Below are 19,331 nucleotides of genomic sequence, written 5' to 3'. Positions count from 1 at the left end.
GTAACCAAGAGTTCCAGGCTAATGCTTTGGGAACATGGGGTTGAATCCCCCATGGCAGATGGTGAAATTTGAATTCAATTAAAGTCTGGAATTAAAGTCTAGCCTAATAGTGACTGTGTAACCATTGGAAACAAAAAATGCTAGAGATCACAGTGGGTCAGGCAGCATCCATGAAGACAGAGCAAGCTAACATTTCGAGGCTAGATGACCCTTCATCAGCTTTGATCCCCATGACCATAAAAATGGTGGAAATGGAGCTGGAAATACCAGAATCAAGTGTCACCCGTCATTTGTAAATGTCTCCTGCCTATCCCAAACACAGCTGAAGGTTTGAGAATCCATGTCCTATTCCCACCCATTCTTGTGGGCAAGACTTCACTGTCAGAAAACCGCAGCACACCCAACAATTAGAGTGTTTGCAGTGAGCCCAGAGTCTGAACCGAAAAAGTGTGATGACTTTATCACAATGTGGATGTAGATGATCAGACAGTCTTTGCATTTAGGAGGTAAGCTTGTGTTTTTTTTTCAGGAGCTGAGCCTCTCACCACACAATATCCAGCCTCTTTCCCGATAAAGTATTTATGAGGCTGGCCCAATTCAGTTCATGATCAGTGGTGACCCTGCAGGTAATGTCAATGTTCCAGTTTCAGAAATCCACCAAATCAATACTGCATTGCAGTTTAGACTATTACCTATCAAACAATTGTGTTAAACAGTAATTTGTTAAGTGATGAATCGGATATCGAGACAGAGAAGATGACACACTGTGTCCCCTGTTGTCATTGGACCTGGCACAAGGTGTCTGATTGATATGACCACCTTAAGGGCATTTTGGGGATGGCCAATAAATGCCAGCCTGGCCTGCAATGCCCACATCCCTGAACAGTTAAAAGTCTCACATCTTGGTCTTGCCTGTCTCCAGATCCTCACTGTCTGGAAGTATGTGAAATTTACAACACAGAAGTAGACCTCGGTCATTCAGCCCATCGAGTCTGCTGCACCATTGAATGTGAGGTGCTCCAGTTTGGGAAAGCAAATCTTAGCAGGACTTACACACTTAATGGTAAGGACCTAGGGAGTGTTGCTGAACAAAGAGACCTTGGAGTGCAGGTTCATAGCTCCTTGAAAGTGGAGTCGCAGGTAGATAGGATCGTGAAGAAGGCGTTTGATAGGCTTTCCTTTATTGGTCAGAATATTGAGTACAGGAGTTGGGAGGTCATGTTGCGGCTGTACAAGACATTGGTTAGGCCACTGTTGGAATATTGCGCGCAATTCTGGTCTACTTCCTATCGGAAAGAAGTTGTGAAACCTGAAAGGTTTCAGAGAAGATTTACAAGGATTTTGCCAGGGTTGGAGGATTTGAGCTAGAGGGAGAGGTTAAATAGGCTGGGGCTGTCTTCTTTGTAGCATCAGAGGCTGAGGGGTGACCTAATAGAGGTTTATTAAATCATTAGGGACATGGATAGAATAAATAGACAGTCTTTTGCATGGGGTGGGGGAGTCCAGAACTAGAGGGCATAAGTTTAGGGAGAGAGGGGAAAGATATAAAAGAGACCTAAGGGGCAACCTTTTCAAACAGAGGGTGGTACGTGTATGGAATGAGCTGCCAGAGGAAGTGGTGGAGACTAGTACAATTGCAACATTTAAGAGGCATTTGGATGGGTATATGAATAGGAAGCGTTTGGAGGGATATGGGCTAGGTCCTGGCAGGTGGGACTAGATTGGGTTGGGATATCTGGTTGGCATGGACAAGTTGATTCGAAAGGTCTGTTTCTGTCTCTATGACTCTATGATAATCCCCAACTCCACTTTCTTGTTATTCCTTGATTCCCTTATTGATTAAAAATCTGTCTGTCTCTGATTTGAATATAGCTAATGACCCAACCTTGACAACCCTCTGCAGTAAAGAATTTCACAGATTCATAATCCTCTGAGAGAAGAAATTCCTCCTCTTCTCTGTCTGAAATGTGCATCCCCTTTTGATTTGAGAGCATGCCTCTGGTCCTAGATTCACTCAGAAAGGGAAACAATCTTTTCACATTTGCACCGTCAAATTCTCTAAGAATTTTGTATGTTTCAATGAGGTTACCTCTCATTCTTCTTTATTCCAACAAGTACAGGCCTAACTACTCAATTCTCCTCATAAGGCAGTCCCTCCATACTTACTATCAGATTAGTGAACCTTCTCTGGGCTGCCTCCAATTGTGAGTAAATCTTTCCTTCAAAAAAGAACCCAAAACTGTTGACAGTATTCCAACTGTAGTCTCACTACTGCCCTACCTTGTATCTTCCACACCTTTTGAAACAAAGGCCAACATGACCTTGCCCAACAGGCCATCAGCCAAACTGGCCTCTGCTGGCATTTATACTCCACAACCATCAGTTCCTCAATCCTTCGTTTGTGTCATCCTGTCATCGTCGCCTTCTTTGCCCTTTAGGTAATGATCTAGCTTCCCCTTCAAGACACCTGTGCTGTTCACCTCACCTATTCCCTTGAAGAAGTGAGTTTCTGAATGCTGTCTCAGTAACATATAGTCAATTCATCAGCGGCTTCTTCAGAAGGGTGGATTAGTGGCTATCTTTAATTTGTGGCCTGAAGTTTTGATTTACTCTGGAAGTGGAAACACCATCACCACTCTGCTGCACTACACCTCACAAAAACATGGAATCAATTTGTCCATATTTTTTTCTAGGATGTTCATTTCATCCACCTGACCTGAAGAAATTAATTCCCTCAGTGAAGTTATGTCTTGTACAATGCAGTTACCCTTCATACAAAGGTACCAATTAGGAGCAGGTCAGTCAGCCTGCTGAGCCTGCTCTGCTGTCCAATAAGATCATGGCTGATCTGATTGACATTTCAACTCCCCATTCCCACCCACCCAATCACCTTTCACCCCCTTGCTCGTCAAGAATCTATCTACCTTTGCATTAAACAAACTCAACGACACTGCTTTCATTCTGGATCAATGGTGCTGGAAGAGCAGAGCAGTTCAGGCAGCATCCGAGGAGCTTCAGCAAAATCAACGTTTCGGGCAAAAGCCCTTCATCAGGAATAAAGGCCGAGAGCCTGAAGCGTGGAGAGATAAGCTAGGGGAGGGTGGGGGTGGGGAGAGAGTAGCATAGAGTACAATAGGTCAGTGGGGGAGGAGATGAAGGTGATAGGTCGGGGAGGAGAGGGTGGAGTGGATAGGTGGAAAAGGAGCTGGGCAGGTCGGACAAGTCCGGACAAGTCAAGGGGATCGTGTTGCTGGAGGTTAGAAACTAGGATGAGGTGGGGGAAGGGGAAATGAGGAAACTGTTGAAGTCCACATTGATGCCCTGGGGTTGAAGTGTTCCGAGGCGGAAGATGAGGCGTTCTTCCTCCATGCGTCTGGTGGTGAGGGAGCGGCGGTGGAGGAGGCCCAGCACCTCCATGTCCTCGGCAGAGTGGGAGGGGGAGTTGAAAAGTGCGGGTGTCTCGGAGATGTTCCCTAAAGCGCTCTGCTAGGAGGCGCCCAGTCTCCCCGATGTAGAGGAGACCGCAACGGGAGCAACGGATACAATAAATGATATTAGTGGATGTGCAGGTTAAACTTTGATGGATGTGGAAGGCTCCTTTAGGCCCTTGGATGGAGGTGAGGGAGGAGGTGTGGGCACAGGTTTTACAGTTCCTGCTGTGGCAGGGGAATGTGCCAGGATGTGAGGGTGGGTCGTAGGGGGGCGTGGACCTGACCAGGTAGTCACAGAGGGAACGGTCTTTGCAGAAGGCGGAAAGGGGTGGGGAGGGAAATATATCCCTGGTGGTGGGGTCTTTTTGGAGGTAGCGGAAATGTCGGCGGATGATTTGGTTTATGCAGAGGTTTGTAGGGTGGAAGGTGAGCACCAGGGGCGTTCTGTCCTTGTTACGGTTGGAGGGGTGGGGTCTGAGGGCGGAGGTGCGGGATGTGGACGAGATGCGTTGGAGGGCATCTTTAACCAGGTGGGAAGGGAAATTGTGGTCTCTAAAGAAGGAGGCCATCTGGTGTGTTCTGTGGTGGAACTGGTCCTCCTGGGTGCAGATACGGCAGAGGTGGAGGAATTGGGAATACGCGATGGCATTTTTGCAAGAGATAGGATGGGAAGAGGTGTAATCCAGGTAGCTGTGGGAGTCGGGGGGTTTGTAAAAAATGTCAGTGTCAAGTCGGTCGTCACTAACGGAGATGGAGAGGTCCAGGAAGGGGAGGGAGGTGTCAGAGATGGTCCAGGTAAATTTAAGGTCAGGGTGGAATGTGTTGGTGAAGTTGATGAATTGCTCAACCTCCTCGCGGGAGCACGAGGTGGCGCCAATGCAGTCATCAATGTAGCGGAGGAAGAGGTGGGGAGTGGTGCCGGTGTAATTACGGAAGATCAACTGTTCTACGTAGCCAACAAAGAGACAGGCATAGCTGGGGCCCATACGTGTGCCCATGGCTACCCCTTTGGTCTGGAGGAAGTGGGAGGATTCAAAGGAGAAATTGTTAAGGGTGAGGACCAGTTCAGCCAAACGAATGAGAGTGTCGGTGGAAGGGTACTGTTGGGGACGTCTGGTGAGGAAAAAATGGAGGGCTTGGAGGCCCTGGTCATGGCGGATGGAGGTGTAGAGGGATTGGATATCCATGGTGAAGATGAGGCGTTGGGGGCCGGGGAAACGGAAGTCTTGGAGGAGGTGGAGGGCGTGGGTGGTGTCTCGAACGTATGTGGGGAGTTCCTGGACTAGGGGGGATAAGACAGTGTCGAGGTAGGTAGAGATGAGTTCAGTGGGGCAGGAGCATGCTGAGACAATGGGTCGGCCAGGGTGGTCAGGCTTGTGGATCTTGGGAAGGAGGTAGAACCGGGCAGTGCGGGGTTCCCGGACTATGAGGTTGGAAGCTGTGGGTGGGAGATCTCCGGAGGTGATGAGGTTCTGTATGGTCTGGGAATTGATGGTTTGGTGATGGGGGGTGGGGTCATGGTCGAGTGGGCAGTAGGAAGAGGTGTCCTCGAGTTGGCGTTTGGCTTCAGCGGTGTAGAGGTCAGTGCGCCAGACTACCACTGCGCCTCCTTTATCTGTTGGCTTGATGGTGAGGTTGGGATTAGAGCAGAAGGATTGGAGGGCTGCGCGTTGTGAGGGTGAGAGGTTGGAGTGGGGGAGTTGGACAGGTTGAGGCGGTCGATGCTTTCATTGCCTGTTTGAGGAAAAGAATTCCAAAGTTTCATAACCCTGTGCTAGAAGAAAATTTCCTCAATCCTGTCTTAAGACACAGAAAGACCCATTACAATATAGGAGCAGGAGTAGGCCATTCAGCCCATCAGGTCTGCTGATCATTCAGTGGGATCATAGGTGATCCTCCTCTCCACTTTTCTGCCTTTTCTCCTAACCCTTGAATCCCTTATTGAGTAAAAATCTATCTCAACTTCGAGTATCCTTAATGATCCAGCTTCGATGTCCCTCTGAGGTGAAGAATTTCACAGATTGACTACTTCTGAGAGAAAATATTACTCCTCATATCTGTCTTAAATGGGTGACCCCTTGCTCTGAGATTATGCCCTCTGGTCCTAGACTCCCCCACAAAGGGAAGCAACATCTCGACATCTACCCTGTCAAATCCCCTAAGAATCTTGCATGCTTCAATAAAGTCACCTCTCACCCTTCTAAACTCCAATAAGTACAGGCCCAGTCTACTCAACTCTCCTCATACGACAGTCCTGCATACCCATCATCCTAGTGAATCTTCTCTGGGCTATTTCCTATCCCAGTATATCTTTCCTTCGGTATGGGGACCTGTACTGTTCACAGTATTCCGGCTGTGGCTCAATTAGTGCCTTGTATAGTTTCAACACGTTTTTACTATTTTTCAATTCAATTTCCTTTGAAATAAAAGTCAATGGTCCTCTTGCCTTCCCTATTACCTGCTGAACTTGGATGCTAGCTTTTTGTGATCCTTGCGTGAGAACGCAACTATCCCTCTGCTCTGTAGCTTTCTGCAGTCTTTCAGTGTTTAAATATTTTCAGATGGGTGACCTCTAAGTTGTGAACAGAATTCCCACATTCTACATTCACCAACAAGGGGAAACATCTTTCCACATCTATCCTTTTAAAACCGCTCAGGGACTTACTTGTTTCAATTAAGTTGCCTCTTACTCTTCCAAATTCCAGTGGTCACAAGCCTGGCCTGTACATGTTTCCTCATGAGACAACATTCCCATTCCAGGTATTAGTCTAAGTCATAGCGTCATACAGCACAGAAGCAGACCCTTCTGTCCAACTTATCTGTGCTGACCAGGTATCCTAAATTATCCAAGAAGTCCCATTTGCCTGCATTTGACCCATATCCCTCTATGCCTTTCCTATCCATGTACCTGTCCAAATGTTTGTTAAATGCTGTAATTGTACCAGCCTCTACCACTTCTTCTGACAGCTCATTCTATGCACGCACCACCATCTTTGTGAAAAAGTTGCCCCTAAGGTCCCTTATAAATCTTTCCCTTCTCACTTTAAACCCATGCCCTCTAGTTTTAGACTCCCCTACCCAAGGAAAAAGACCTTGGCTATGTCCCTTGTGAGTTTACAAACCTCTGTAAGGTCAGCCCTCAGCCTCTTACGCTCTCGGGAAAACCGTCCCAGCCTATCCAGCCTTTCCTATAACACAAGCCCTCCAGTCTGGCAACATCCTTGTAAATGTTTTCTGTACCCTTTCGAGATTAACAATATCTTTCCTATAGCAAGGCAAGAATTGTCCGCAGGATTCTAAAATTAGCCTCACCAATGTACTGTACAACCACAATGTGACATCCCACCTCCTCTACTCAATGCTCTGACCAATGAAGTCAAGCAAAAACACCTTCACCACCCTGTCTACCTGGGATACCACTTTCAAGGAACTATGAACCTGCACCCCTGGGTCCCTTTATTCAACAACACTCCCTAGGGCCCTTCCAGTATACACTGCCCTGGTTTGTCTAACCAAAATGCAGCACCTTGCATTTATCTAAATTATTCCTTATTGCATTCATCTGCCAATGCTCGGCCCATTGGCTCAGCTGATCAAGATCTCATTGTACTCTTAGCTAATCTTCTTCACTGTCAACTATGCCACCAATTTTGATGTCATCCACAAACTTACTAACCGTGCCTCCTATATTCTCATCGAAATCTTTGAAATAAACGATGAACACAAATGGACCAAGCACCAATCCTTGTCACACACCGCTGTCACAAGCCTCCAGTCTAAATATCAACCATCTACCACCATCCTCAGTCTTCTCCTTCAAACCAATTTTGTATCTAATTGGCCCCCGGATCCCATGTGATCTAACCTTATTGACCAGTCTACTATGTGGAACCTTGTCGAAGGCCTTGCCAAAGTCCATGTAGACAACATCTCACACTCTTCCTTCATCTAACCTGTTGGTAGCCTCCTCAAAAAGTCCAATCAGATTTGTGAGAGATGATTTCCCACACACTAAAGCCATCTGACTATCCCTAATCAGTCCTTGCCTTTCCAAATACATGTAAATCAATGGAACACTCCTCCTCACCAAATTTGCTGAACACAATCTGGTGATTACAAAACTCTATTTCGCCAGAAAAACAGGCATAAGGTCTCCTGGCAGCAACCACGCTCCAAACACTGGTACCTCATCAATTACATCATCGTACGATCTCAGGACCAACAAGCGTACTGATAACAAGAGCTGTTCCTGTTGCCAACGAGTGCTGGGCAGACCATCGACTCATCTTGTCCACCGTGAGAATGTAGATTCAGCACAAAAGGAAACAACAAAATCAGAACACTCTACGTAATTCAGTGTTGACATCCTCCAAGACATGAACCATGTACAGAAGTTCCAACAAAATCTTCAAAAACAACTACCTCAACAAATCCCACCATCCGTAGAAGAATACTGGAATCAATTGGAGAACACTATCATCACCTCCTGCAAAGAAACAATTGGGTTCAAGACAAAAAAAACATCAGGGTTGGTTCGATGATAACAACAAACTATTCCAACAACTTATTGATGAAAAGAGAAGCGCTTTCATCACCTTACAAAATGACCAACAATCGGCTACAGAGAGGAAACGCTAACAGGAATGCAAGGCTCCAGTCCAGAAGAGCACCTGAAACCTGAAAGCCAACGGTGGAGGATAAAAGCTCGAGAAATCCAACAGCTAGCAGATGCCAACAACATCCAAGGCTTCTTCAACGCAACTAATGCTATTTTTGTCCAGAGTGTGGTGCTGGAAAAGCACAACAGGTCAAGCATCATCTGAGGAGCAGGGGAGTTGACATTTTGAGCAAATGCCCTTCATCAGGAACCTGAAACATCAGCTCTCCTGCTCCTTGGATGCTGCCTGACCTGCTGTGCTTTTCCAGCACCACACTCTCGACTCTAATCTCCAGCATCTGCAGGACTCACTTTCACCTAGTGCTATTTTTGGCCCATCCACATGGTCAAGCCCCTCTCAAAATCAAAGATGGTTCAACCATCCTGAAGAGCAATGCTGCCATCAATTCCAAATGTAGCGAGCACTTTGAAGATCTTCTAAATCAAACTGTCTCATTTGACAGGAATGTGATCAACAACATTCCAAAACATCCCGTTGACAACTCCCTAAGCAAAATACCAACACTTGAAGAAGTCAAGGAAGCCATCAAAACCTTGAAGAATAACAAGGCCACTGGACTCAATGGAACACCAGCTGAAATCTACAAAATTGGAGGTAATCTGCTTCAACACCAACAGCATCAACTTCTCATTGCGATCTGAATAAACAAAGACGGACTCGCAGACATTAGAGACTCAGCAATCGTTACCATCTACAAAAGGAAAGGTGATCAATCTGAACGCAGTAACTATAGTGGAATTTCCCTGTTAGCAGCAGCAGGAATGATCCTCACCGGCGTCATGAACAATTGGCTTAAGCCTTTAGCTGAGAAGATCCTTCCGGAGACATGGGCTGGTCTTAGATCACCACGAGGAATATTCAACATCATCTTCACTATGCGACAACTACAAAAAAAAATGTCATGAACAATTGCAACCTTTGTATGTGGCATTCATCGACCACACCAAAGCCTTTGACTTGGCATCAAGGAAACTCCTATGGGATGCCCTAAAAAGTACCTTCGAATCCTGAGACTCCTCCACGATGGCGTGCTTGTCACAGTTATGGTCAGCAACAGGAACTGTGAGCCTTTTCAAGCTAGATCAGGAGTAAAATAGGGATGCGTGATTGCCCTAACCTTGTTCACCATCTTTACTGCATCCACGTCATCAAGGACGATCTACCCTCAGGAATCAAAATTGTCTACACACCAGATGGCAGAGCTTTCAATCTTGTCCGTCTCAAGTCCAAAAACAAGACAGCTATGAGCTCCCTCACTGAGTTCCAATACACAAACAACAACAGTGTTGCAGCCCTCTCAGAAAACCACCTACAATACATTCTGACTGCCTTCAACTGTGCACACACAAAACTTGGACTTACCATCAATTCCAAGACAACTCAGATCACCATCACCAACTGAGACAAATCAGATGCAACCATCAATTCAACTTGGTGAAACAACCCTGGAAAATGTGGACCACTTTCCATATATTGGAAGTCACCTCTCCTCCAGTGTCAACCTTAATGACGAGATCCAACATCATCTTAAATGCGCTGGAACAGCTTTTGGATGTCCCCAAACAAGAATCTTTCATGATAGTGACAAACGGACAGACACTAAAATGTTAGTGTACAAAGCAGTAGTAATCCCAACACTCCTGAACGCACCAGAAACTTGGACAATGTACCAACCACATCTGAAGGCACTTGAAAAGTTCCATCAATGCTACGTTCGGAACATCTTGACTATCAGCTGGGAAGATAGAAGAACCAACGTCAGCCTGCTGAATGAAGCAAAAACAACAAGCATTGAATCCTACATCATCAAGAACCAACTAAGATGGAGTGGTCATGTTGTTTGGATGAAAAACAAACATCTGCCGAAACAAATCTTCTACTCCCAACTTAAAGAAGGCAAACGTCAAAGAGGCGGACAGCAGAAGAGATTTAAGACGTTTTAAAAGCCAACATGAAGAAATATAACATCGACATCAACAATTGGGCAACCAATGGCAACGGCAGGAAACTCTGGTAAACCATCATCTGAGAAGGAACAACAACTTTCAAAGCCAACAGATGTGCAGAACTAAAGAGAAGAGAAGAAAATGGAAAATGAGGAATCAACAAGCAAAGCCTGATGTGCCATCTGGAACAACTTGTCCTGAATGCGGAATAACTCTCAAAGCCAAGATTGGACTCCTAAGCCACCTGAAAGCCCATAAATAGATCAAGGAATGAAGACCATAATCCTCAACCTCAAGGGATAGCCACAATGAAATCAGTAAGCTTTTTCTGAAGTACTCCCCCAACATCATTTCCTTACATATGAGAGCGTATATTGGATATGGTATTCCTGATGTGGAGTCTTTCCAATGCCCTCTATAACTAAAGCATAACCTGCTATGTTTGAATCCAAGTTGAATCACAAAAGGCTGCAATATTTCATCAGCAGTAACTGAATACTGACCTTTTGTGATTCATGCATGAAGGCGCAGATCTCCCTTCCGCTACTCACAATTTTGCAAGCCCTCACAATTTTATTTTTCTCTTTCTTTTTACTTCTACTCTTTTCCTTTCATTTTTTTCTTTCTTTGGAGCCTTTTCTGGTGGGTAAATCAGTGAAATCGGTTTATTAGGTATATAGGTCCGTGCGCAGGATGGCGACTCCTCCTGGTGATCGGAGGTGGCGGCAGCATGGCATTGGCAGCAAAGATGTCCTCACGCCATTCGGGCCTTACAGCAGCAGTAGCGGCAGATCTCCTCCAGCGATCAGAGGTGGCAGGGGCAGCAGACTTTTCAAAATGACGGCATCATGGATGGCCAGAGTGGGACTCTTGGTGAGACAGTGGCCTGGTATGACCATGGAGCCAGGGACTCTTGTTTGCAGTAGACCAGAGCAGAGACTCCTAGCATTGGTGAGGCGGTTTCTGCAGCAGCGACAGTGTGATATGCCCAGAGCCAGGACTCCTGGCATCTCTGAGGCAGCACCAGAGCTGGGGACCCTTGTTGTGGGTGAGTGTGGGCTCAGCACAGGACCCGGCATCGGCATCAGTGGCAGCTTCAGTGAGGTGGGTCCACTGGCGAAGAAATGGCGCCTAAAGAATGGCCCCTCCTACATTGAAGGGTCTGGTGCAGGTTTCATTGGTGAGCCGGCTCAGAAGTCAAAGCACTCTTTCAGTTATTTGCTTTATCCTTTTTATTCTTAAACTATTCAAAATGGCACCAGATTGTGGGCAACTGTTGAAGCTTTTCACTGTATTTTACTGACATTACTCACTGTAAGATGCAAATGATAATAAATAAAATCATTCATTAGTTCAGATAATGTGCTTATTTTTTATGCTTTCTGCCAAAATGAACAATTTCACATTTTCCCACATTGTACTCCATTTGCCAGAACTTTGCTCATTCATTTAGTCTATCTATATCTCTCCATATGCTCTCTTCACATATCTATCTTTGTGTCATCGGCACATTTAGCAACCATATCATCAACTCTTCATTCAAATCATTTTTATAAATTGTAAAAAGTTGGAGTATTACCTGAATCTTCGAGGCACACCATTCATTTACATCTTGCTAACCAGCAAGTGTCCTGTTTTAACTTGCTCTCTCTTTCCCATTAATGAGCTAACCTTCTATCCATGCCAATTTGTTACACCTTAGATTACTTTCTGCAATATCTTTTGATGTTGTCAATATATCCCTCCTCGTACTCAGTACATGTTAGTTCTTCAAAGAACTCCAATAAATTGGCTAAATGTGCTTTTGTTTTCGCACTATGACTATAAAACAATGTTGACTCTAAATTTTTCTGAGTGCCCTGCTTTAACATATCTGATAACAGCTTTTAACAGTTCATTGCTTGACTGGACATTATTAAGGGCTGGTATTAATTTTTTTTGAGTGCAGCTCAGTCTATATAATCAGCTGGTGCTCACACATTCAATACTAGATTAAATTAAATTCCCTACAGCGTGGAAACAGGCCATTTGGCCCAACAAGTGCACACCGATCCTTTGAAGGGTAACCCATCCAGACTCATTTCCTTCCGACTAATGCATCTAACACTGCAAGCAATTTAGCACGGCCAATTCACCTGACTTGAACATCTTTAGATTGTGGGATGAAACTGGATCACCCAGAGGAAACCCACACAGACACAGGGAAAATGTGTTCACCCGACACAGACAGTTGCCTGAGGCTGGAATCATACTCGGGTCCCTGGCACTGTGAGGTAGCAGTGCTAACCACTGAGCCACTGTGCCCCCTTTTATAATTCTAATTTTCAATTCATAAAATTTTATTATTCTGTTGACCATCACGAGAGTGATCTATAGCCAATCTTTTCAACTAACTCAACTCCTCAACTCCACACGGGGGCTTCTGGGTGCATACAGCTCAGAAATGGAAACTTTACAAATGCATCATCTTTACTTCACACGAATGATAATTTACTCCTATCATCCTCTGTCAATTACATAAGCTAATTTTGCCGAGCATTAACTATACTGATCTAATATTGTATTAAGATACTTCTAGCATCTTATATCTTGTGATATGCTTCATATAAAGTAATTATTAGCACTACACTCCACGAGAGATTTCAGATGTGCTTCTCAAGAGATAGCACACAGCCTGGGCTGGCTGGAGTGATGTTATGCTCAAGAGTTATCATCAGTGATCGAGGTATATTCCTTATTTACAAAATCAAATCGAGTCTTCCCATGGTTACAGCACAGAATGAGACTGTTTGGCCTGCCATGTCCATGTAGTTCACTGTGGAACAACTTTAGCAAGTCCACACAACAGCAATTCTCTCATAACCCTGTAAATCTTTCCTTTTTCGATATTTATACAATTTCCTTTTGAAAGCCCAGAATTAAATCTGTCATCACCACACTTTCAGGATTCCAGATCCTAACCACTCACTGAATGAAAAAGATTTTCCCTTAGGCTGTGTCTGTGCTTTTATCACCTTAACTCAGTACCCTCTGATTCCAGATGCTTCTGCCAATGAGAACAGTGCCACCCTATCTCGCCTGTTCGGACTCCTCATTATATGGAATGCCTCTTCTCAGCCTTCGCTTCCCTATGGACAACATTTCTTGTTTGCCAATCTGTACACTTGACTGAAGTCCCTCACCCCTCAAATCACTCTGAGAAATCTTCTCCACACCTCGAATCCAACATTTCCCCATCCTTTCTCAATTCCCTGGTTTAAAATTATGGGTTTCCTTGTCAGAACCAGAGGAGAATGTTTTTCTCTCTCAGAGGACTGTGCAACCTTGGGACTTTATGCCTCAGAAAGTGGTGAATGTGGGGTCAAACCAATAGATTTTCATTAGGGGGGGCAATCGAGGATTACTAGAGCTACATGGGAAAGTGAAATGTAATATTCACAAAGATCGAATATGATCTTACTGAATGGCAGAGCAGGATTGCTTTGGCTCCTTTTTCATATGTTTGTAATAAGCCACACTAACATTTTCCTGAGGTTGTTGAATCAGCTGCTCTAACTTGAATAACAATTACTTTATGCAAGACACACTTCTGCCAGGATTTACAGTAAAAGTCAGGCCAGAAACACAAAGCAGCTCAGAGCTGAAGTATCCAATAACTGGATTGTGACTGGATTGAGATAGGGTTAGAGTTAGGACTGACTTAACATATTAGGTCCGAATAAAATCTTCTCTACATCAAGGACTTAATTATAAAAGGCATACACACAAAGTCAGGAATTCTTATTTCAGGTTCAATTCCTCTTAAGTCCTGGACTTTAGGACCATGGAAGGTGCCATATTCATATCAGAGCCACATAAGATCAATTATTTCTCTCCAAATCCTTCCCATATGTCTATCGTAGTTGGTAAGAGTGAGACAGTTTCCTGGTTAGCCATGGTTGACGTGGAATGATGCCGTCTCAAGATGTAGCTAGCAACCTTTCCCAAGATGAATGAACTGCAGAAACAGACGAAAAGAGTCATAGAGATACAACATAGAACATAGGACATAGAACAATACAGCACAGAGCAGGCCCTTCGGCCCACGATGTTGTGCCGAACATTTGTCCTAGCTTAAGCACCTATCCATGTACCTATCCAATTGCCGCTTAAAGGTCACCAATGATTCTGACTCTGCCACTCCCATAGGCAGCGCAATGCATGCCCCCACCACTCTCTGGGTAAAGAACCTACCCCTGACATCCCCCCATACCTTCCACCCTTCACCTTAAATTTATGTCCCCTTGTAATACTCTGTTGTACCCAGGGAAAAAGTCTCTGACTGTCTACTCTATCTATTCCCCTGATCATCTTATAAATCTCTATCAAGTCACTCCTCATCCTTCGCCGTTGCAATGAGAAAAGGCCTAGCACTCTCAACCTATCCTCGTATGACCTATTCTCCATTCCAGGCAACATCCTGGTAAACCTCCTCTGCACCCTCTTCAAAGCTTCCACATCTTTCCTAAAATGAGGCGACCAGAACTGCACACAGTACTCGAAATGTGGCCCTATGTACAACATGGGAACAGACCCTTCAGTCCAACACGTCCATGCCGACCAGATATCCCAACCCAATCTAGTCCCATCTACCAGCACCCGGCCCATATCCCTCCAAACCCTTCCTATTCACATACCCATCCAAATGCCTCTTAAATGTTGCAATTGTACCTGCCTCCACCACTTCCTCTGGCAGCTCATTCCGTACACATACCACCTTCTGTGTGAAAAAGTTGCCCCTTAGGTCTCTTTTATATCTTTCCCTTCTCACCTTAAACCTATGCCCTCTAGTTCTGGGCTCCCCGGCCCCAGTGAAAAAACTTTGCCTATTTATCCTATCCATGTCCCTCATAATTTTCTAAACGTCTATAGGGTCACCCCTCAGCCTCCAACGCTCCAGAGAAAACAACCCCAGCCTGTTCAGCCTCTCCTTGTAGCTCAGATCCTCCAACCCTGGCAACATCCTTGTAAATCTTTTCTGAACCCTTTCAAGTTTCACAACATCTTTCCGATAGGAAGGAGGCCAGAATTACACGCAATATTCCAACAGTGGCCTAACCAATGTCCTGTACAGCTGCAACATGACCTCCCAACTCCTGTACTCAATACTCTGCCCAATAAAGGAAAGCCTACCAAATACCTTCTTCACTATCCTATCTACCTGTGATTCCACTTTCAAGGAGCTATGAACCTACACTCCAAGGTCTCTTTGTTCAGCAACACTCCCTAGGACCTTACCATTAAGTATATAAGTCCTGCTAAGATTTGCCTTCCCAAAATGCAGCAGCTCGCATTTATCTGAATTAAACTCCATCTGCCACTTCTCAGCCCATTGGCCAATCTCATCAAGATCCTGTTGTAATCTGAGGTAACCCTCTTCACTGTCCGCTACACTTCCAATTTTGGTGTCATCTGCAAACTTACTAACTGTACCTATTATGCTCGCATCCAAATCATTTATGTAAATGACAAAACGTAGAGGGCCCAGCACCGATCCTTGTGGCACTCCACTGGTCACAGGCCTCCAGTCTGAAAAACAACCCTCCACCACCACCCTCTGTCTTCTACCTTTGAGCCAGTTCTGTATCCAAATGGCTAGTTCTCCCTGTATTCCATGAGATCTAACCTTGCTAATCAGTCTCCCATGGGGAACCTTGTCAAACGCCTTACTGAAGTCCATACAGATCACATCTACTGCTCTGCCCTCATCAATCCTCTTTGTTACTTCTTCAAAAAAACTCAATCAAGTTTGTGAGACATGATTTCCCATGCACAAAGCCATGTTGACTATCCCGAATCAGTCCTTGCCTTTCCAAATACATGTACATCCTGTCCCTCAGGATTCCCTCCAACAACTTGCCCACCACCGAGGTCAGGCTCACCGGTCTATAGTTCCCTGGCTTGTCTTTACCGCCCTTAAACAGTGGCACCATGTTTGCCAACCTCCAGTTTTCCGGCACCTCACCTGTGACTATCGATGATACAAGTATCTCAGCAAGAGGCCCAGCAATCACTTCTCTAGCTTCCCACAGAGTTCTCGGGTACACCTGTGGACCTTCCTGGGGATTTATCCACTTTTACCCGTTTGAAGACATCCAGCACTCCCTCCTCTGTAATCTGGACATTTTGCAAGATGTCACCATCTATTTTCTCACAGTCTATATCTTCCATATCCTTTTCCACAGTAAATACTGATGCAAACTATTCATTTAGTATCTCCCCCATTTTCTGTGGCTGCACACAAAGGATGCCTTGCTGATCTTTGAGGGGCCCTATTCTCTCCCTAGTGACCCTTTTGTCCTTAATGTATTTGTAAAAACCCTTTGGATTCTCCTTAATTCTATTTGCCAACGCTATCTCATGTTCCCTTTTTGCCCTCCTGATTTCCCTCTTAAGTATACTCCTACTGCCTTTATACTCTTCTAAGGATTCACTCAATCTATCCTGTCTATACCTTACATATGCTTCCTTCTTTTTCTTAACCAAACCCTCAATTTCTTTAGTCATCCAGCATTCCCTATACCTACTAGCCTTTCCTTTCACCCTGACAGGAATATACTTTCTCTGGATTCTCGTTATCTCATTTCTGAAGGCTTCTCAAGAATAGCAAACAATAAATGGGGTAAACACATTCCTTGGGAAGATGTAGCCAGGTGAAAATGAATGAATTTAGATGTAATTTGATGCAAAGAACAATGAAATGATATGTTTTGCTAGGGAGAATGAGGACAGAATATATGAACTAACAGCACTGTAGGTGGACTTACACCACAAGGCTTGCAGCTAATCAAAAAGAAAGATCATCATTACCTTCTCAACAGGGACTAGTGATGTTCCATGAAAGCACACACATTTAATGAATTAATTAAAGGAGGGATGATGAGGAATAGTCAACATGGATTTATTAGAGGGACAGCCTGTCTGACAAATTTATTTAAGTTTTTTGAAAAGGTATTGATGAGGGTAATGCAGTTGATTTTGTTTACATGCACTTCTCAAAAGGTCAAGAGCCCGTGGGAGAGTTGGCAAACTGGATCCAAAATTGGCTTACAAATAAGAAGCAGTGGGGGAAGATGGAGAGATGTTTAAGTGACTGGAAGCCTGTGACCAGTGGTGCATCGCAGGGATTGGTTCTGGGACCTTTTACTGTTTATTAATGTGCATTAGCGACTTGAATGTGAATTTAGGGCATTTTATTAGTAAGTTTGCAGATGATGCAAAAATTGTTGGTGCTGTTCATAGTGAGGAGAATGGTCTCAGACTACAGTCTGATCATCCAGTATATTGGGTACAGCAATGGAATTTAATCCTGATAGGCATGAGGTGATGCATTTTGGGAGATCTAATATGGGAAGGAGATGCACAATGAATTGTAGGTCCTAAGGGGTAATGAACAGTAAACGTACCTTTGCTGTTCAAATACATAGATCTCTGAAAGTGTCAGCACAGATGGACACGGTAGTGAAGAAGACTTAGGAAATATTTGCTTTCATTAGCCAGGGCATAGAATACAAGAGCAAAGAATGACTTTATGAAACATTAGTTATGCTACAGGTGATATGGAGGAGCCAATGTTGGACTGGGTTGGACAAAATAAAAAATTGTACAACACCAGGTTATAATCCAGCAGGTTTATTTGGAAGCACTAGCTTTTGGTGCGCAGCTCCCCCATCAGGTACCTACAGATGCAATACTGTGTGCAGTTCTGGTCACAACACTGTCGGAAAAATGTGATTCCACTGGAGAAGGTGCAGAGGAGATTCACCAGGATGTCACTGGGATGGACAGTATGAGGAGAGACTGGATAGGCAGGATTTGTTTCCCTTAGAACAGAGGAGGCTGAGGAGGGATATGATTGAGGAGGGATACAAACTTATGAAATTAAATTGTGTGAATCTATTCCCATGGCAGATGTGTCTAAGAGCAGACCGACCATGTTTAAGGTGAGGAGTAAATGGTTGAGAGGAGATCTAAAAAATAACTTCTGCATCCAGAGGGTGGTAGAAATATGGAAAAGGCTGTGTGAGAGGTTGGTGGAGGCAAGTATTCTCACAACATGTAGGAAGCATCTTGATGAGCACTTAAAATGCCAGGGCATGGTAACCTGTGGCCCAAGCAGATAAATGGGATTAGTGTAGATTGGTGCTTGTTGCTTGACACTGACATAGTTGGCCGAATGGCCTGTTTCTATACTGTATGACTATAACTCTAATAGTGTCGGGAGAGAGGCATCTGAGGAGGTATGTAAACAAACTTTGAACATGACAGGACCACCTGAAATAACCACTCCCTCCAGCACCGACACTCCGTAGCAGCGGTATACACTACCAACAAGATGCACTGCAGAAATTCAAAAAAGATACTTAGACAGCACCTTCAAATCTGTGACCTCAGCACTGAGACGGACAAGGGCAACAAATTCAGGAGATCACCATGACCTGCACGTTCCTCTCCAAGTCGCACAATCTCCTGACTTGGAATCTGTATCACGATATCTTCACCAGCACTGGATTGGGATTAAAAACCTGGAACTCTCCTCTCTACAGCATCGTGGATTTCCCTACAACAAATGGACTGAAGCAGCTCACGAAGCAGGCTCACTGCTGTCCTCTCTAGTCCAAATAATGATGGGTAACAAATTCTGGGCCAGCCAGCAATCCCGTGAAGGAATAAAATGTTGAGAAGGCTGTTAAAAAGACTCTGGTCTTTGTTAGGAGGGGAACAGAGTACAAATGTAAGGGTGTCCTTATGAAACCGCTGAAGAATCGTGTCCAATTCTGTGCACAATCTTGGATGAAGGATAACAACGCCTTGGGTTGGATATGGGGAAAAGCAGAGGGTTGGGTTTAACTGAATATCTACCACAATGCTAGCAGAGTACAGGGGGGCAAATGGCTTCATTTTGTGCTGCATCCTTCTATAACTCAAGATATATACACAGTGTAATTTTCTATAAAGTTAAAAATCACACAACACCAGGTTATAGTCCAATAGGTTTAATTGGAAGCACACTAGCTTTCGGAGCGACGCTCCTTCATCAGGTGGTAGTGGAGGGCTCGATCGTAACACAGAATTTATAGCAAAAATTTGCAGTGTGATGTAACTGAAATTATACATTGAAGAATTGATTGTCTGTTAAGCCTTTCATCTGTTAGAATACAGTGATAGTTTCACTTCTTTCATGTGTAAATCACAAAACCCTTTTTTTTAAAGTTACATTCTTGGGTTAGCTGTTA

This window comes from Chiloscyllium plagiosum, unplaced genomic scaffold (assembly GCF_037043375.1).
Source record: "Chiloscyllium plagiosum isolate Xiang-an unplaced genomic scaffold, Cpla_swu_hap1 HiC_scaffold_1, whole genome shotgun sequence".
Taxonomy (NCBI): domain Eukaryota; kingdom Metazoa; phylum Chordata; class Chondrichthyes; order Orectolobiformes; family Hemiscylliidae; genus Chiloscyllium; species Chiloscyllium plagiosum.
Note: the sequence above shows the minus strand (reverse complement) of the source record.